This window comes from Lissotriton helveticus, chromosome 12, assembly GCF_964261635.1.
Source record: "Lissotriton helveticus chromosome 12, aLisHel1.1, whole genome shotgun sequence".
In the NCBI taxonomy this organism is placed as follows: domain Eukaryota; kingdom Metazoa; phylum Chordata; class Amphibia; order Caudata; family Salamandridae; genus Lissotriton; species Lissotriton helveticus.
Window position 1 is genome coordinate 380,834,167 of NC_136073.1, and position 22,097 is coordinate 380,856,263.

Consider the following 22,097-nt stretch of genomic DNA (forward strand, 5'->3'; position numbering starts at 1 on the left):
AACAAATGATCAAGTGGAATATGATTATAAATATTTGATGATATGCGTGCCTGTAACATAGGGTGGATAAGGCACCCTTAAATATAGCGATAATGCACCTGGGCACTTACATTTAAGACCTTCTTGGTATGATGTGCTTGGGAGTTAAATATTTAGAGTTAACGATCTTTACCCAGGCAAACCCAGGCAGACTCAGGCATTGTGCATAACTAATAATTAGATAAAGCTTGTAAGCAGTTTGAGAATAAATAAATGACATATTTCCTTCCAAAGACTCTAGAAGTGGCATACAGGCATGAAAGCGAGGCTTGGAACTCACCATACCAGCACGAAAGCGAGGCTTGGAGCTCGCTCAAAGTGCCTAACACTTCCGGGTAGAACTAGGAAGGAGCTGAATGAATTCAAAAAGCCGTGACAGACAGAATCAAGTTGCACAGAGCAGGTACACCTGAAGATATTTAACGAAGGGCCAATGAGGGGATAGAATAATATATTTAAATACAGAGGGTAAGGCTCGTGGCATTGTAGCGGTTTTTCAAAAGGACAGCGTGCGCGATTTTTCGCGTGGGGAGACAAGCACTCATGGTAAGAAGGGGAGCCTAGTGGAAGGAGAGTAAGATTAGTTAGATAATGCCAATTAGAATAAAACGCTCTAATAAGAGTGTCCTCCCTGTATTTGTTTTTCTTAGGGCAAGTACCAACAGCACCCTGAGTGCATGAGAGATAAACATCATTTAAAACGGCAGTGACTATACGACCGTCCCAGGCTTTGTGCACAGGTGAGGCATGGTTCCCCCTAGTGAATATTAACAAGTATGGATATGTGGTAACAAAATAGCAAACTGAAATTAGCTTTTCTCAACAGAAATAGCTCAGAGTTGGCAGAGAATCTGCTTGCCAAAGGATTATCCCCACGCTGCAAGTTTAAAAGACCGAGAAGATATCACGTAAATGTGGCTTCAAAGCAGGTATAGTGCTGAGAACAATAGATACGGGTAGAAGACACTCTGTCTGTGTATATATCAAGAAATAGAACTAAAGCATATGTTTCCCTTTAGATGAGAGCCGGATTTTAAATGATTTTAATGGACCGAATATATTAATATCGTTGTACCTAAAAAAGTGAATACATCAGAAATACACACTTAAAGTGTCTGGGAAGCTAAGGTAATGATTTTCAGGCCGTTCAAAGAACAGCGTCTAGCCTACTTCAATAAGGAAGAAAATAATAACAATAATGAAATCTAACTTACCCATAGGAAACCAGTAGGTCATGGTCACAAAATCCAAGATATTGTGGATATTGATGAGAGGAATGACTAACATGAAATAAGGTAATCTAATTTTAATTGTAGCACCTCCAAAGCATGTTTCAAGTATAAGCTGATAGATTGTATCTAATAGCACAGACAGGTCTTTTCGCCCTTATTTTCCTGTTTCCTTCGATTTTGTGAAAGAGCAGATATATAGAGATGCGACTTTTGAGATGGAATAGTGGGTGATTTATATATGAAAGAGGGAATACAGCCCATTTATTAGAATGATAGAATCAAAAGTGGTTGTGACAAAACTGTTAAAATCAGAAAAGGAGACAAGGCCCACTAACCACATCGCTGCTTGAGAGTTTCCCCTGCTGTGCTGGACAGCAATAAAAACGGGTGTGGTCATGACGAGCTCAGCTCGTCATAAGCACACGAGCACTGTGCTGCATGACGAGCTGAGCTCGTCATGAGCATTGAAGGGGCTAAGAATGTTTTTTAGCCAATGATGAATGTGCACCTAAGAGAATGTGCAGTTGGATTATGTTCATATAACTATGGTTAAAAGGAAAAGTATAGGATGAGACAATTGGAGATTGCCTTGTTTTCTAAAACAACTATTCAATTGTGTTTGTCTACAGGAACCAAACAAAAGTGGCAACCAACCAGTGCCCGTAAAAAGAGAGACATATATAACTGTCTTGATAAAGATGGACTATCAAATATAAACCATCGAAACGCATTGACACCTTATTTTACACAATCAAGGGAAATAGCCTATCCTTTAGATATGAAATATTGAGCATATCTAGGAAAAGCTAGGAAGTATTGTCAACCCTGATGTGTGATTTCATGACAGAAAATAGTGTCTGTCTTTTGTCTCTTCCTGTGGTCTAGTGCCTATTAGTATTTAGCTTGGGCAATTCAAGTATAGTATTGTTTAGGTTCAAAACCCTTTTTTAACGGAATAAGTAAAACATTTCTTTTTCTTGTTTGATGAGATACTGTTGCATGTAAATTTAATACTACTGCATATGTTTTTAATTGCAATGAATTTTTAGTATTGACTGTTATAATGCTTAGGATGTTGATTTTAACAACAACAAAAAAGAAACCATTGTATTTACTTACCTTGTAATTAATGGTGTTGGTATTAGGTGTGAACTCTAATACATGGGCTGTAATCTGTGTGAAGAGCACATAGATCAGTGTAGGAGAGTTTTGTCCAGCAAGGGATTTCCTTTGTCTACTGTCTGAAAGTACCCTAATCGCCTGGCTTGGTTAAAGGGGTCTCTCTCATTTGTTTATACGTTCTCTTAGCAAGACCAAGGTCAATGATACTTGGGGACCCTGGCTTTAGGTGGATGAGGGAATTATGAATGCAGTGATAGTTTGCTTGTTACAAAAAAAACAGACAAGGACCTTAAAATGGACAGGGAACCATTTGTGCATGTATCTGTGTGTTTGTATGGGGAAGACATATGCAATTGTAACAATATCGTTCAAGGCGCAAGTCTAATGCAAAAAGTAAGATTACAGTACATGACACAAACTGAAACTTAGTGGGACTCTTTTAAGGTTAGACAGGTAACACTGAGTCAGCACTCTGCAGCTGGTGCTTAAAAAACTGAGGTATCTGCCAAGAATTAAGACACCAACATAGTTGGAATGGGAACCAGTGTCAGTGAATTAGGAAAATATGTGTTATGTAGGAAACCAACCAGCTTAGTCTGAAGACGTGTCACACAGATATGAACTACTTGCAGGCCTATTTGAGCCAGTGATTGCAGTTTGGGCAAACCTGCAGTAATTTCTGTGTACCGGGATTTATTTTCTATCTTCAGGCTCTGACCCAGGCAGAAAAAAAGGGAAAGAAAGTGGAAGGGAAAGACAGGAAAACAGTGACCAAGGGATAAAGAAGGACTGAAAAAGAATCTGTTAGATGGAGATAAAGAGACATGGAGCTTATGGTGGTAGCGAAAGAGGCATGAGTGGAATCAAGATAAGACAGTACTGGTGTTCAGGAACTCAACATTCAACAGCAGTAGGCTTGTGAGAAAACACAATATTATTTTTTTATGTGGCTTTCAAATTAACCTCTTCACTGCAGCGCGAATTCCGCTGCAGTGCTGGGGCATGCCAATTTTGGGCGTGGCTCATATGGCCCCCGGCCGACGTGCGCACACACCCACCCTGACTCATGACGGCCGGGGCGGTACAAAAGGGGGTGGTAATGATCGGAGCATCTGAACCAATCAAACACTCACACCCAGTCAAAAGATCTGGGTTTAATCCATCACCGTTCTTTAGCCCACTCTGCCACCCCAGTTCAGACATGGCTATATGCAAATCAGTCTGACCCTGTGCCTCATGGGAACAGTCCAGCCCGAACTGCCAAGCCATGCCTTCCCTGGACCGGAAACGAGCTTCCGAGGACCGGTTTCTGGCATTGCAGCCGTCTTCAGCCCGGCTTGCTTGAATCCAGTGGCAAAGTGAGCAAGGGACTCACGTCTGAGCTTACCCTGCCACACTTATGGCGGCCAAAAGCGGTACAAAATGGGTTAGTAATGGACGGAGCATCTGAACCAATCAAACACTCACACCCAGTCAAAAGATCTGGGTTTAATCCATCACCGTTCTTTAGCCCACTCTGCCACCCAAGTTCAGACATGGCTATATGCAAATCAGTCTGACCCTGTGCCTCATGGGAACAGTCCAGCCCGAACTGCCAAGCCATGCCTTCTCTGGACCGGAAACAAGCTTTCGAGGACCGGTTTCTGGCATTGCAGCCGTCTTCAGCCATTACCACCCCCTTTTGTACCGCTTTTGGCCGCCATAAGTGTGGCAGGGTATGCTCAGACGTGAGTCCCTTGCTCACTTTGCCACTGGATTCAAGCAAGCCGGGCTGAAGACGGCTGTAATGCCAGAAACCGGTCCTCGGAAGCTTGTTTCCGGTCCAGGGAAGGCATGGCTTGGCAGTTCGGGCTGGACTGTTCCCATGAGGCACAGGGTCAGACTGATTTGCATATAGCCATGTCTGAACTGGGGTGGCAGAGTGGGCTAAAGAACAGTGATGGATCAAACCCAGATCTTTTGACTGGGTGTGAGTGTTTGATTGGTTTGGACGCTCCGTCCATCACCACCCCCCTTTTGGCCGCCATAAGTGTGGCAGGGTATGCTCAGACGTGAGTCCCTTGCTCACTTTGCCACTGGATTCAAGCAAGCCGGGCTGAAGACGGCTGTAATGCCAGAAACCAGTCCTCGGAAGCTTGTTTCTGGTCCAGGGAAGGCATGGCTTGGCAGTTCGGGCTGGACTGTTCCCATGAGGCACAGGGTCAGACTGATTTGCATATAGCCATGTCTGAACTGGGGTGGCAGAGTGGGCTAAAGAATGGTGATGGATCAAACCCAGATCTTTTGACTGGGTGTGAGTGTTTGATTGGTTCGGATGCTCCGTCCATCACCACCCCCCTTTTGTACCGCTGACGGCCGGGGGCCATCATGAGCACAGAAGAGGTTAAGCAGTGGCCGCTTGTCATCTTAACAGTGTGCAAAACACCCTAAAGTATGTGCTATGGTAATTGGATAAGATTGTGATACTTTCGCCCATTCTCATGGTCCTCTTTTAATGTAGCCAGCAAGCTAAAATCCAAGTAGGTGCAACCATGAAAATAGAGTCCCTACTTCTGGACTAACATCCAGGGGTGTAGCTTCAGGGGGAGTGTTTGGGGTGTTACACTCCTTAGTAAATGATTTTTCTGATAAATAGTTGGGTACAAGTGATTTCAGTCAGGTATGGTCAGTGCTTACTTTGAGCTGGTGATTTCCGGTCCTCGGTATCGCCACTTAATTGCCAACTCCTGCACTTATGAAGGTGTGCCATATGGTTGCACTGTTTCCTGAATTTAGAAATGAGCACAACAGCAGTTATTTATAAATTGAGTATATAGTAAGGATGCCTATTACTTGACGCCCACATCATCCTTATATCTTTGGGGGCCAAGAATAGTCTGAATTATCACATTAATAAGCATGTGAAAATTAGTAGTTGTGCAGGTACTGTCATTGGTAGCGCTGGCAGGGGCAATGTTTTGTTCAAGCTGCAGTGGGCTCCTGACGAGGGCCCTGGCACTTATTTATATATAAATTAAGCACCAGTGGTGAGGTGTTTGTCGGATTTCACGAATAATTTTTACATACACACAGACAAAAAAACACACACATACTCATTCTCTGTTTTGACTGTCCTGCTTCATGTTCTACTTGTTGTATAATGTATTTTAACATTATATACCAGTATGATTGTTGGAAAATATGAAGCACACCCCCCACCCAAATCTTTCTGACCAAGCTACGCCCCTACTAACATCACTTTGTATTCTTTGCAAAGTACCCTTGAGTAGGAAACCAAGACAAGCTGGAGGGCTCCACCCCGAAAAAGAGAGGTAGTCGGATTCTTATCTTTAACCCTCACTGTCATGCTTTATCTACTGTTTCTGCCTCTCTGGGGCTGCATGTAGTAAAGTTCAAGTGGCTTCTGAACACTGAGGAGGATTGACAAACATCTGGACACCTTCCTAGGCAATAGGTGAGGTTACCTAATATGAGCACTCATTGAACAGGCGATTCTGACTGATGTTGTCATCAGCTGCTGTGATGTCCATGAACAATCATATTGAATCCGCCTTGCTGTCATGTTACAGTATGGAGGGAGTGAAGATATAATTAAACACCAATGCTGGAAGTGGTTAAATTCAAAGTATACAATTCAAAATAGTGGGATCAAAAGATTACCACAAACATTAGAATTAATCAAAGATACTGCTATATGGGAAACAATAAATACGTTTATTGAAAAAAAAATGTGGAAAACATCAAATTTTAATAAAGGTAATCGGGTTCTGTGAAATACAGACATGAATATAAAAGACAATAGTTAAAAAGCGGTATATGGGTGTTCAACCATGTCAATATATTATATGTAGAAAGTCCACAGGTGTGATATTTTGTTTCCAAATAATTTCTACCGTAGATGTTTTGCTCCCTTAAAGTAATACTAGGATTGTCATCAGGAACAGGGACACTCTCCAAAGCATTGGAACCAAGTTAAAGTTTGGCCCCCTGTCACACAAATCAATTACAACAGAGCCAATTTGGTTATAAGTCCAGAGAATCTAGTAGGCTTATATGGGAGTAAGAAGTCTTCTAAGATACAATAGGAGAATTAAGGACGGAAGCAAATAAGACTAAGCGGGGAAAGAGGACTTCTAAAAAGCGAGGTCCATCAAAAGATTGAACCCTGTCCAGTCTGGTAATTAGTGCTGACCTCCAATAATAGAAAGTCAGAACAGTGGTGAACTTTCAGAAAGAGGGGAAGCTCATCGGAAGACTGAGCCCTGTGCAGTCTGGCAAATAGAAGAAGGCCTGAAAAACGTAAAAAGTCGAGCTAGTAGTGGTGTCAATAACAAATGGACGCAAGAAGGAAGAGTAAAAAAACATAGGAAATGATTCACTGAATGTATCACACCCGCAAATAGAAATTGATGGAGAGCACAGAGACAATCAGGGAAGGGTTTCTCTGCAGACAAGGTATATTTCTGTGAGGGCATTATCAGTCTGACTGATTGAAACAAACATCTAATACGTTCTAGGAAGACATTGAAATATCAGTAGACATGCTCTACCCCATGTTTGAAAGACTCTGAAAGGAGGGATATCTCATCAAGATCCCCAAGAAAGGTGATCTAAATATCTGTACAAAATACAGAGGAATAACTCTTCTGTCAACTCCAGGCACAGTGTTCAACGGAGTCATCCTGAACAGAATGAAGAAACGAGCCAACACTCAGTTGCAAGACCAGCAAGCTGCTTCCTCAGAGATAGATCCTGCACAGACAAGATTGCAACATTGTGCATAATCATTGAATAGTCGAAAGAATGAAACAGCCTTCTCTATGTTAACTTCATCGACTTTGAGAAGGCTTTCGAGAGCATGGACTGAGAGATGCTTTGGAAACTCCTCCACCACTACCGTGTGCCAGATAAACTGTGAGAGTCTTCATTACAAATAATCCAATGAGTGTACAGATTTAAGACAACCAAAATGCAGACCATTTGATACTCCTGCATATGTAATATTTGTCTGAAAGAACCAAAGACAACGATCAATTTATCAAAAATACAAAAGGTTAACATGTATTAAGTTTTTGAACCATGAAAGAAAATGTATATTGAATCATTCATTTACTTTCATATCCATCATACAAACTCCCAACCATACTGAAAAAATATTAAAAACATTGTTATAATGATAACACATTATCATGAATTAATTAATCAGCACAAAATGTACAAAACACTATCAGAAGTGTGGCACAAATTCAATTGACTGGTGGAATTCAAACTCTTAAAAAGAATGACATGCAAGGCAGTCCATGGAGGACAACTCACAGAAGCCTTCCAAGGGAGGGCCAGGGCCCGCCAGGGTTGTTTGCACTCCCCTTCTCTCTTCCTGTTGGCCATAGACTGGATCATGAAGACACCCACAGCAAGCAGAAGAAATGGGATCCAATTGACTCCCTGGGCGCAGTTCGATGACCTGGACTTTGGAGACGACCTGGTGCAACTTTCTCATACCCATCTGAAAATGTAAGAAAAGACTTGCAATGTGGCAGCAGCATCAGCACAACTTGGCATACACAGGGGAAGCCCCAAGATTCTGATGGCTTACATGGCCAGCACAACTGCAGTCACTCTTGCTGGCGAGGCACTGGAATGGGTTGAGACATTCGCCTACCTGAGTAGCATCATGTACAAGCATGGTGGCACAGACCCCGACATCAAGGCAAGAATCGGCAAAGCAAGAGCTACCTTCCTTCAGCTAAAGAAGATCTGGAGCTTCACTGACCTAACGCTGCAAACCAAGTTTAGACCATTTAACACCAACATAAAATCAATCCTTCTGTATGGAGCAGAAACTTGGACCAACACCACCAACAAAGTCCAGACCTTCATCAACACCTGTCTGAGGAAAATCCTCCAAATGCCCTGACCACACTCCATCAGCAACAACGAACCATATCAGCAGATTTTCCAACTCCCTGCCCATGAAGAAATCGTGAAAAGATGTTGGGGCTGGATAGGTCACACCCTCGGTAAGCACACTTCAAACACCACCAGGCAAACCCCCAACTGGAACCCTCAAGGGAAAAGGAAAAGAGGAAGGCTAAGAAGTACCTGGCGCCGAGGTGTTATGGCTGACTGCAAGGTGATGGGTTACACCTGGAGTCAGATTAAAAGAAAAGCTCAGGATATAGATGGAAGAAGAGTCCTAACTGGTAGACTATACCCTAGGAGGGGTGGTAGGCATAAGTATGTAAGTAAGTAACAATGCAATTTGGTACTTTGTCAAGAATATGAAGCACAAGATAGATGCAACTAGAATGCATTGGTAGGTTCTTCCGAAGAAGAGATACAAGTGTTCCCCAAACTTTTGTAAGGAAAACGTCTGTGCTGGTCCAACACCCACATGCTCAATGTATCTGGAATTCTGTGCTAGCTTGCTGAGAATGGTACATGACCTGCAGTTTACACACAGACAACATCTCAAATCCAGCATTCTCGAAGCAAGAACAACAGCCAGCCTAGCTATCGTACTGGATTTCTGACCTGTGACTTGGAACATGTATTACCAGTCAGCCCTGTAACCTACTAAGCTGTCATTAACTTTATGGAACACTTATTCCTGTTTCTTGTGATGCTGAGGTGGGATGGGAGAGAACAGGCGTCATTCTAAGCATTTTTATGTAATATCGAGGTTTTTTTTCCAAAGTTTGTATGCAATATTAAAATGTAATATTAATTTAAAGTAGCACAGTTAGAAGGTATGAAATATGTTGCAGAATCATTGAACACATAAAATGTTGAGCCATTTATCCTATATATTTTTGTTTCCCATAGTTGACTATTGATTGCTTCATTCAATAATTAAAGCTTCTGCTCAGAATAATGTGCAGTTCATTGATATGTGAAAAATCTTCATTGTACGTATCCAAGATGATGTCTTACAGTACCTTTTATTTGATATATTACAAAGATTCTGTTGCAGCCATACAGTAGTTTGATACAGTTGATTCTAATGCAGTCTTACAATAGTTCAAAAGAAAGCCAACAAGTGGTTCGCCCCCTGAATGGCTAGCAAGCCTGGGCCTTTTTCAAAGCTTCAGGGAGTCCTGTTTTTTATGTTGCTATTGCATGACTCATATTCCTCCAATGTCCCATAGGGCTCCTAGAAGGATGTATTTGAGTACTATTTTGATTGTTGATAAAGATGTTAGGAAGTAATTGAACACTTCAGTGAGTATGATTCACAGACATGCCATGGGATTATTGCAAAGCGATGCTAAACCGTTCATGGGCTGCATTGATGAATAGGAAGCAACACCACAAAATGTAAGTAACTAGGGGGCATATTATTAAGGCAGGTGATATGAAATTACCGCCGCTTTAGCAGCCGTTTTCGGCCGCAAAGTGGCGATAATTTCATCGCCCTATTAGCAAGCTGTCGCTAACAGCAGTTAGCGATAGTTTGTAGGCGATAGCGAGTGGTTTGGGGCCTGCTTTGCATGTCAGCGATATTTATCGCTAATGACATGCAAAGTGGGCGTACCCAACCTGTTAGCGACTGAAAGCAGTCGCTAACATCGCTATCGTGTATTATCAACGCAGGCGTAGCGATTAAAAGATTTGCGCCAAGCGCGAATATCGCTGAAAACGAACGCCGGCTCAGACCAGTTCTTAGCCATTATATCCAATGGGAGATGGATATTCTGGCCAAGTCCCCATTGTCGATAATGCATGAATATCGCTGGATTACCAGCGATATTCACGCATTTCGCCACTAACGCTGGAAATGTTATCGCATTTGAGATAAACATTGCTAATAGCACGTTATCTCTGCAATAAAATTCGGCGATGCACGGCAATAGAAAATAGTCGCTAAGCTTAGTTAGCTACAAATATCGCTACTTGTTGATAATATGCCCCCTGGTGCCCTATTTACTGGTTGGAAGATGGGATATTGCATCAAAACTTGGCAGATACCGCAACACAGTAGCCCAGACATCTGCCACATTTGTAACACAGTATCCCATCCATCAAACTTAAAGCCTCACGTATGTATCCATGAGTATATTTACATCTGAGAATAGGAGATGGATGCCGCAGTTTCCTATTGCGGTTGGCAAATATTCATATTCAGAGCAATGAGAATACCTCACTGTGATTCTCACTGTGGGCTCACTGAGTTAACTCATGCTTGGCCGATCAACAGAGGAACCAGTTCACGGTTCGAACCCCGGCTCTGGTGGCAGGTTAGCCCAGCACGATGTGACATTGGACAATAGCTTGCTTAATCTTCCCGACGGGCCCCAGCGCCGGGACACCTCCGTTGGAGGGAGCTGTGCGCTTTACAAATGCTGGCATTTACATTTACATTTTGCATCGTTTCAGTGAGATGAGAACGATGTTGGGGGCAGGCAAAAAGGGTGATGTTGATTGTTTTGGATACGGAGAAAAATGTTGATGATTCCAGTAACGTAGCCAGTGTGTCATGGGCCCTAGTGCAAAGAAGGGAATGGCCCTCCTCCCAGTTGTTTTGAATTACAGCAATAATCAGGGTTCACTGGGCCCTGGTGCACTGCACCTGCTGCACCAATGTAAGCTACGCCACTGGAAGATTCATAATGTTCCTGGGAATTACTAAATATTGGAAGGACAGCAGATCCTGACTCTTCACCCTCATCATACTGAGCAGTCACCAATTAGCATTCAATAACGATCTTTCAAGTCTTTTACTAAGAGAGCTCTATTGCCACCATTCAGAATTGTGTTGTCCTTTGTTAGAGATAGACATGAGCTGTATCTTGAGACAAACTCTAAAAAAGGATAAAGAAGGTAATAGGGCCACCATATGAAACAAATTAAAAGAGTAATGAAAAAGGGAAGCGCATGATGTGATCGTCAAAAAGTACTGCATAACAGATTGTTCAGGAACGAATAAGGAGTGTTACCTAGGTTTGTACTACAGTGAGCGAAGTTCAAAAGTAAAACAGTATTTCAACTTACTGTCTATTACGGTAACATTTGTCTTCATCTAAAAATCTAAGTCCACAGTTGTATCTGTGTCTGGTGGCTCAGTGGACTAATGCACCCCTTGCAGGAGCCAGCGTTTGACCTCCTGTTCATAGGTTCAAATCCGAGTGAGTCAACTCAACCGTCCATACTTCTGAAGTCAATAAAATGAGTACTGTGGGACAGCAATGCATATCTGACATTGAGCGCCAAAATACCCTTCTGAATGCACAGTGTCCTTCACAAATACACATTCTTCAAGCATGGATCACCCTGCCAATTTAAACTAGAAATGACTTCTATTTTGTGAATATAAACGAGATGATAAAACTGTCTTTTTTTAATGATAACCTGCCCAGAATTGTAGATTTCGGAACAGCAGGCAGTATAAATTGTGAACAACTGAGTACAAACATTAAAACACACTTAAAAGGCTCCAACATAAACACAAAGTCTTTCATAGCCTATCTTATCAAAAGGTTCCCCAGCGCTAAATACACGATCAAGTTTATCGATCAAAGCACAAAAGAGGCCCATAAAATATTATTTTGTGATACTAATAAATCACATTTTGTTAAAGTGTAAGCACATTGGCTTATGTTAGAATATATGATGAATTTCCTGAAAGGAAAAAAAAAACACTAGTAATCCTGTTAGAATTCAAAGAATGACATGTTTATTAAATGTTGATTACATGTTGACGATGCAGGTAGAACACAACACTGTAATTATTGCTCCAATAACCAAACACAGGGGATATGCCACAATCACCCTGCCATATACCAAATGTATAATCCATGTGATCCATCAGGTCAAACAAATGAAGTGGGGAGACCTGAAAGTGGGTATGTTACTGATTAACCATCTCATCCACCTCATTAAATTGAATTCAAATTCAGAAAATAATGCACGTTCAGCATGGTGCATACTTGCAATGAGGGCTGGACTAGGAACTAAATGCAGACCTGGAAATCTTTAACTTCCATCACATATATTACAAAGTGAATAAGCATGCCCCTTTTAAGGGGATCCTCCCCAAATATATTTTTTAATGAAGGCAAATGACATAAGCTAATATACCATACTAGCAAAATTTTGTCAGGAGTTATGATATCATCCTGTTTAGGAAACGTGGGAGGTAGCCCCCTCACTAGAAGATGTTTTTCAACGTTTCAGTTTCCCAGCTACCCGATCACGATGCAGGAGTGCTTCAGGGGGGTTGGCAATTCGGATAAGGGTTGCCCTAGGGGCACATGTTAGAGTATTGCAGGCAGCAGATAGTAATTTCCAATTAATAGTGTTAATGATTGGTGTGAGCTTGCACATTGTGAACTTCTTATAATAACGATTTTATTTTGATGCCAAATACGAAGTTTCCGTCACTATTTAATTTTATTTCTAAACTATTAGATGAATTGGTACAATCAGGGCATATTGCATATCTTTGCCTGTCAGGAGATTTTAATGTTTATCTTCCTCGGCTGAGTGCAACATGTGGTATGTTGACTCCTATTGATGTGACTGTTAATAGAAATCCACGAGCTGTGGAACTAGCCTCATTTCTTGCTCCACTCGACTTGGGCAATGCTCTAGAAGTTGTTGGGCAGAATTAGTGTACATTCCCTATCTTTCATGGTAGAGCCAGCTTCTTCATAATTGAGTATATCTTTGGTACTAGTAGTCTGGAGCATCAACTAGCTTACGGCTCAGTAGTCCCTTCCACCTTTAGTAATCATAACCCTATTGAGCTATCACTATTTATTTGCCTGAAGAAAAGGTTTAGGGTGGATGTCGGAGCTCTTAACCTAGGGCCCTCAACTGATAATTTGAGGCTGGTTTGGAGACTATGGGACCATGTCCAATTTGTTAGTACTGTAATTGGAGCACATCAGGTGTGTGGAGCAGTGTTTAACTATAGAGGCTAATAATAATAATAATAATAATAATAATAATAATAATAACAACATTTATTAAGCGCATGGTTACACAGGAAAACAGTGCGTCCCCGCACTGTGAATGCATTCCGACAGAACTCCAAATCAGGCCCAGCAAAATAGGGAGGAAAGAGCAAGAGGTACCAGATAAAACTAAACCTTGGGGAACAAGTGTGTTTTCAATTTCAGCCTAAAGCCCGATTCCGAAGGCTCCATCCGGAGTTCAAGTGGAAGTTCATTCCAGTATCTGCTAGCTAGGAACCTAAAGGACCGCCCTCCCATCCGTGCTCTTCGGATACGAGGGACCACCATCTGCATACTGCCCATAGATCTCAACAACCGCTTGGGACGATATATGGTCATCATACTCTGGAGGTAGGTAGGGCCACGGCCATGTGCGATACGATGGGTGATACACAGTGTTTTAAACCGAATGGGTTCCTGCATGGGAAGCCAGTGCAAGATTTGAAGAGCACGCTTACCAGATGACTTCCTAGGTAGTTTCAAAACTAACCTAGCATTTCCCGGCTACAATCCCCACGTGTTGAGAATAAGAGATTTTAGAATCTAGAAGAACACCCAGATTTTTCACCGTATCTGATGGAATGGGCATAGTACCCAAGTCAGCTGGCCACCAGGCTGAGGTCCAGACGGAGGGAGACGGACCGATAACCAGACGTTCCGTCTTATTGCCATTGAGTGAAGACAGTTATTCTTCATCCATCCAGCCAGTGCCACAAGACAGGAGGAGAAGTTATCTGCTGCTCCAACTGGGTTATGAGATAGAGTAATCACCAGTTGGGTATCATCCGCATACGAGACAATATCCACCCCATAGGATTCTACCATCCTTGCAAGGGGCTCCATATAGAGATTGAACAACGTAGGGCTCAATATGGAGCCCTGCGGAACCCCTCGTCTAAGAGACCTGGGATTGGATTTATACGGGGGCAGTGGACTTGGAATTTCCTGTCAGCTAAAAAAGAACTCATCCATTCATAAGCTTGGCCAGCTATCCCCATCTCACTCAAGCGTGCAAGGAGCCCCGAGTGCGATACGGTATCAAAAGCCGCACTCAAGTCCAATAAAATCAGAGCGGCAGAGCGGCAGTGTGACCATCATCAGCTTTGCGGCGAAGCAGCACTGTGGAGAAAAGGAGGGCAGTCTCAGTAGAATACTTTGCCCTGAAACCCGATTGGGAGGAGTGAAGAAGATGTTTGCCCTCCACAAAGCCAACCAGTTGACTATTAACCAATTTCTCCACTACCTTGGCACAAAAAGGCAGGAGGGAAATAGGACGAAGATTATCTAACTGAGTCATGCTCAGGTTGGCCTTTTTCTTTATGGGAACAACCTGAGCCAACTTCCATTCCTCAGGCACCCGACTTTCACGAAATGACAGAGTGGCCAAATTGCCTATATGATAACTCAGGAGAGGTAAATGGCTTCTGAGGATCTTAACAGGGGCAGAAACCATTGGAGATCCAGAGTGGATATCCGAGATAATTTTTATCAACTCCTCCCGCGGAGGAACCCTGAATTCCTCAAGAGCGCCATTTTTCAAGGGTTCATAGCAGGTCACCCTAGCCGGGGTAACTACTTTAGGGCTCTGCTGAAAAGATTCATAGATCTTCTCCACTTTACTCACAAAGTAATCCGCTATGTTTTCACACATCTCGGTGGAGGGAGGGTCCTCGGTCATAGTCGCCGTAAGAGATGTTAACTCCTTATAAATTAAAAAAAGCTCTTTGGATGAGTTATCAGAATTTACAATTCTCTCTTTAATGTGATCCCTTTTCGCCTTTCTAATCAGGCTATGGTACGCCCTCAGGCTACTTCTATAGGATTCTTTGTGAGTAGTATCATAATCTTTCCGCCATCGGCATTCAAGAACCTTACATTTGGCCTTAGCTGCACACAGCTCCTCGTTAAACCAAGGGGCTGACCTAGATCCGCGTGCAGGGGCTTTTTGTGTCCAAGGGGCCACCCTATCCAGGGCCTTAGTTACCCAATCCTCATACTCCTTCCAAGCTCCCATGAGAGTCTGACTGAGTGGAGGAATATCCAGGTTTAGGGCAGAATCAAATGTCTCGTGGCTGAATTTCCACCAATTCCTGCGTCTGGACGGAGGTGGATGCTTCAGTTTTTCCCCTCTAATCAAGCCCAGCGCACTAAATGGAATGAGGTAATGGTCAGACCATAAAGTCCTGATAGGGAGGGATACTTTAATGTCATTCCAGTTAGAAAAGATGGGATCAAGAAGATGTCCCGCTTGATGAGTTGGCCTACCATCAGATAGTCTAAGCATCAGGGCTTTCAGAGAGGTAATTACGGATTGTGCCTCAGTACAGTTAGTATCCTCAAAATGTAGGTTAAGATCACCTACCACGAGGAATTTACTATACCGAAGGGCAGGCTGAGTCGCTGTTTCGAGGAGACTATCCACAAACTGTAAGGACCCCCCGGGAGGGCGATAAATGAGATAGCCCATAATAGTACACTCAGAAGAGACTTTGATGGAGAAAAGGCCCGCTTCGCAATTACTGATCGATGCTTGTTTCAAGGAGCACTCAAGGTGATGCCACAGTGGTTGATGCATATGTCACATTATGTGATAGAGTCAGGAAAACTCTACTAAAACCTGTACGACCCTTGCAGAACTCCCCTAGATGGTTCAATACTGAGTGTTCAGTGGTGAAAAAGGCATTAGGAGCAGCTGTGGCCTCCAAACCCAGGGAGCCAGCTTTGGTATTGCAAATGTGTAAGCAATATAAAGAAACCACTTCTAAAAGAAGGTGCAAAGTAATTGTGAGCCAATGGGAGGTGTTGCTACAGGTATCAATCTCAAGCAATAGTAGATATTTTTGGCTTCTTATTCCTGAACTGAAGTAGAAAAATAGGCCACTTAGTACCATCGCATGTCATATCCCCTCTGAAATATGGGAGGAGTACTTTAGCAAAATATATGCTCTATCCCCATTGTCCTAAATGTGTGAAATAGACCCTCACCCTTTCAAACAGTATCAGGTAAGTATTAGGTAACCTTGACGGAAGTGGAAGAAGCTATTAATCAAAGTGTGTGAGGCAAGACACCAGGACCTGATGCTGTCCCTATTGATCTGATCAAAAATAATATTTTAGAGCACCACTCTTCACAAATGTTTTTAATGACTTTACGTACTCTCCACTTCCTGCATCATGGGGCACATCAATTATTGTACACATTTAAAAGAAAGGTGATAGATCAGCCCAAACTGTTATCGCCCCATTTCCTTCATTGATATCACTGTCAAAATCTTGGGGAGGACAAACTATCATAGGATTAGAGAATGGGCTGATGAGGAGTCAGTGTCATATCCTTACCAGTATGGGTTTAGGCGTAAAGTGGGTACCATTGAGCAGTGTCACAATTTGAACTTGGTTCTTGGAAAGTACACGGTGGTTAAAAAATCTCCTCTCCATTTACCGTTTATGGACCTCTCATCAGCCTTCGACTGTGTAAATAGGGCAAAACTGTGATACTGTTTAAGTGCAGTGTTTGGCAAAAATTCATAGTGACATGAGTACAAGGGCCCGCATTAGTACACAAGGGGAGGTATCAGGAGACATAAGTATACATTAGGGGTAAAACAAGGGTGCGCACTGACTCCCCTTTTATTTATTTTTTATATTAATAATCTCTATCTGTTTTTAATGCAGTCAATCGTAGATGTACCAAAAATAATAATAGTATATCGTGATGACGCAGTGCTCATGGTATGCACCCCGAGGGCACTGCAAAAATGAGTCGATGCTTTTGCAGATTTTATGAGATAACTCAATCTGCAGACAAACTTTGCTACGTCTCACATTATGTTTTGAGGACTGAAGGCTATTCCTATGATAAACATGAGACTGGCTCACAGCATTTGAGCCACACTACCACTTTTCCTTATCTTGGTGTGATCTTTCGGCTCAAGATTCTTGGTCAGCTAATATCACACACTGCAACATGAAATTTGCTAATGGTTCTTTGTGTAACCTCCCCCAACATGTGGGGGTGGCTTCTCTAAGTCACTTCTGCAAATGTATCAGGCACAATGCACACCAAGTGCTATGTATGGCGCCGAAGGTTTCTGCTTTTCTAATTGTAAGGCTATACAGTGTGAGGAAAATAGATTCTGAAGAAAACTCTTGTCTGTTCCTATTTCTGCCTCACACTATATTTGTCACAGAGAGCATCATCTTCCTTACCTAGCTGATCAAATTTGGTCCCTCCCCGTTCTGCTGTGGCTTTCAATTTGGGAGGAATGCTAAAGCTGGGCTAACACAGGATATTATTATGGATTGTTTTTCTTTGGAAAAGGGTTTACGTATTTCCTGGTTGGCCTATGTGAAAGCTGAATATTGTAAAATTTAAATGGAAACTGCTTTTACAGAACCGTCATCTTGCATTGACATAGACAAAAAGATAGTAGCACATGCACTTTACGACCATGATCAATCTAAGCGTATTTGCGGGATATGCTGGCGAAGCCTAACATGTCTGCATATGTAGGAATATTTGAACTTGAATGTTCTACCGATTACATCTGTTATGCATGTAGTAGATGGGAACGATCTTTGTTATTCCATTTCCGGTCAGACACAATGAAATATCTGTTGTGCTTTCCCCAGGTCTTTGCTTATATTTGGAGGCTGTATTATGTCCTTATGGTAATGTATCAGATCAATCAATGCTCCATTTGACTTTTTTCTGCATATTTCCGATAAAGTGCACAAGGCTGTTTTTAGTTCCGCTCCTAAAAATAATTTTAGAGGTGTTTGTCAATGCAGATCCACTCTCAAACTTCTAAAGACTGTTGCCCTGTATGTTGGTGCCTTTTTAAAACCTGATGTGTGTCCTGGTAGCTCTATGTTGTGTTAAAAGTATTTTAACACATTCTGTTATTGTACGAAGGTAGGATCTTTCTGTATAGTTACCCACACTTTTTGCCTGGTGTTGTATTGGTTTTTGACTAGTCTTACTGGGATCTGTCTAATCAGGACTCCTCTCTATCTGCTTTCTTCATAAATTGGTTATGATATGTACCAGGTACACTTCAGATTGAATACTGGGGTACCCTTGTGAGTCCCTAGTATATGGTACATTTGTACCCAGGGCATAGGTACCCCAGAGGCCTCCCATGGTCTGAAGCATGTATTATGCCACCCATGAGAGGCCATGCAAAATGGAACTACAGACCTGTCATTGCAGCCCGTGTAAGCTGGTGCTTGCACCACTTACGAAAGCTATAGGTTTACTATATCTATAGGTCACTGCACTTAAAATCCAGTCAGTCACCCCTCTAGCCTGCCTTAACAGTCCTGAAGGCTGGGTGCTGGGTTTTAAGTGAGAGGGTGGCCTTACATGAGCAGAGCACATCTGCAGCCTTCGGAGACCATTCTCCCGGGTTGTCAGTGATGAAGCCAGATATATAGGTAGAGGTGCATTATATGCTCGCGTAAAATGCTATATCAAAAATGGCTGCAACAAAACATGTTGTGTTTGGTATCAAACACCTTGCAATCATCCCGGTGTGGGAGGTATGATTCCACCCCTCCGTAGTGTCCTTCGTGGGGCTCCTGGTGTTCCCACTACCAGCCTTCTAGCTCTGGACAGCACAAAATGGTTGCTGCTGACCAGAGACACATTTCTGCCCTCCTGCTGCTGAGACAAGCTCAAGCAGGGGAAGGCAGAACAATAGGCATCCTGTCACAGGGAGGTGTTACCACCTCCCAGACAGGATTTAGTATATTGGGGCTGGGTGGGTGCACTTCCAGAGTGCCTGAAAGTCTGCACAAGGGGCACACTTGGTGTCCCTGTGCATAGTCCAGCTCAAACCAGTTCTGGGAGCCGTTGGCTCCTGCTCTAGCGTGAAACTGGACAAAGGACATGGAAGTATCCTCCCCACTGTCCAACCATTTCCCTGAGAGTGTCCCCTGAATCTGTCCAATCCTCTCCCGTGGGTACTTAAGGGCTTACCTGGCTGTAGGACCATGGATTCGACTTGGACAAAATTCTGAACCAGAAACTACTTACCTTCAACCGTCTAGACACTTGGGACTTCGCTGGACATCGAGTAGGCCCGACTCCATCTCCCTTGCTGCCCAAAGCATTGTCTGTGCCCGTGCACTATACAGGCTCCATTCAGGACCTGTGGGGCATCAAGGACAACTGAAGTTATCTCCCTTGGGGTGAAGGAGTCACTCCTCTGCATTTGCAGGCACTGTAACGCAACTGACCAGTCTGCTGATCCTGAGCTCTTGCGGATTCCGAAGGCTCCAGCAATACAGGAGGCAGGTTCCTATGTTCCTTGAGGTTGAGCTACCCTCTCACCAAATTTGAGGCCAGTATCCCTCGTGGGGACCGCATAACCTGAACCCCTGTGCACTGCGTACTTTTTCAAGTGCATATGCTTGTTGGCATTCTCCAACTAAGTGCCTTGGCTATCGATAGCCCCACCTCTGCGCACATTTTGTACGAAGGACTTCAGCCTCCTAGCAATGAGTGCCCTGCATGCTGCTATTTTGTGAAACTGCCCGAGGTCCCCTCGCAACTTCTGTGTTTCCGGCCTGTGGGTCCATTTGAGGATCAATGAACTAGGAGTATTCCCTTGAGTGAGAATAATTGGGAGAAGCCAAAAAAGGGTCAGGGGGAAACAATACCACAAAACAAATATATATGAAGAATTCTTACAATTTATTGAAGTATACAAATGTTAAAAAGAGAGTGAACCCCAAATGGAACCCTCTCAGCGTAAATAAAACAATATATTTTTTTTTATAAAAAAGGTTTCAATTTCGGCCAGCAAGATTGAATCACAAAAGACAGAAAAAAACAGTAAGACATAAAATTTGTGCAATACTTGATGTATATTCGGACTCTATTGTGAACACCTAAGCTATATGTACTATAATACAATATTTCAGCAAAGATGTCGAGATCCTGAATTATACTGGGTGAAGCGTCGACGCGTTTCGGTGGTTTTCCAAGTTATTGTCCACCTTTATCAAGACACCTTTTGGTTTCTGTCATGGTGTTGGGGGTCTATATAATTGCCCTTGGAGTCCGTATGTTTAGATTGAGTTTCTATGTTGTTCCATTTTTGAATGCCAAATGTGTAGGGCTGTATCTCTGGATTGTATATCCGGTATGTTATTCCTGTAGATATAGGTACCTAGGCGTATAATAAATTCAGAGTTGTTGTGCCTAAGATATATACTGCTGGTCTTCTTTCTTTAGTTAAAATCCAGAGGCGCCTAAGTCTTGTCCTTGCAGGATTGAGTTCCGATTCTCTAATGCTCCGCAAAGGACTGCTCACTTCTCTGGTTATCATTAGTCTTTAAAGTGTAGAACCAGGGGCATTAACTTCATGTCCTCATGTTATGTAGTTCTGTTGTTTCACGACGGACTGCCTGCTTCTCTGGTTCTACGGGGAATGCCACCTCCATTTGAGGGTCAACACTGCTTTTCGTGAGCTCCCCTAGTTGCCCCAGGACTGCCCTGACTCCCCTTGCTGTGGTGAGTCCCCGGGTCCTTGTTGGGCCAGCCTGTAACCTTCCTTGACCTTCTTCGTGGGTTGCTGCCGCTAAGGCTTGTTGTTGCTCCCGTCCGGCTCCTGGTTGTCCTCAACATCTCCTGGTTCCCGTGGCTGCAGAGTCACGGTTTCCATCATCTCACCTGAAACAACCGACATCGGTGGGCATTCGTCTACCGAGCCCTTGGTCACTCCTGAGTGACCCAGACTCTGTCCCCCCTGCTTTCAGGTTCCTTCCATCAAGAATCCACCTGTGGGTTCCACCGGACACTTTTTTCTTCTTTACAGCAGTGGCATTTCTTTGAAGTCTCCCATTGGGATTGACACCATTATAGCCCTATGCACCAGGCTTCCCTAGGATAGGTAACTCTGGTACTTTGGTATCCATGGGTCGGGTGGCTCTCCAATCTTTTATGATCCAAAGGGTCTCTTTGTAATCCACTAGGAAGGGTCCTTAACCACTAAAACTTCAACTGTGACATTCCCATAGAATTGTACGGAGCACGCTGTCCTGTTCCCACACTGCACCCATCCTCTGTGGGGTCCCTACTTACTCACCTTGGGTGGTTCCTTGGGGTCCCAGTGATTCTACGTATTCTAGACCCTGTCTTTACTCACGTCATGGTTCTTATACCACTATTTTAGTATATGGTTTGGCCCCCCCGGGGCCCACTGTGTATTGTTGATACTTACTGTTGATTCTTTGCTACATTATTGTGCTTTGTGTGATTACCTCCGGGTAGGGGACACTGTAATGTGCTAGATAGTATTATATTAATAAATAGATATTTTTATAACTACTGTGTGGTTTCCCCTTTCATTTAACCAATACTATAAGGTTACATTCTGGTAAAAGAAGCTGCTTAATATTCCCTCAAAACTAAGCCTGAAGGCTGTTCTCCACAGCTACCACTTGGATAGCTTTCTAAGGTTATATCTGACCTCTTAAACCACCACAAGGGTTGTTTGGACTGGTGCAAGGTGCCAACTTTAATTAGTGGAGGCTCTGAGGGACACTGGGTTACCCCATTGTGTTTACCTTGACTTTAATTAGTGGACAGCATATACCAGGCCAACTTCTCAGTTATATTTTTTAAATTTCTAACTTTTCAATTTTTGTCTGATGTAATATTATGAATTATTTGATGTAATATTGCATGTGCTTTTATGGATGCTTACAAACTTCCCAAAAAAGTTTCATGATGATGACATTT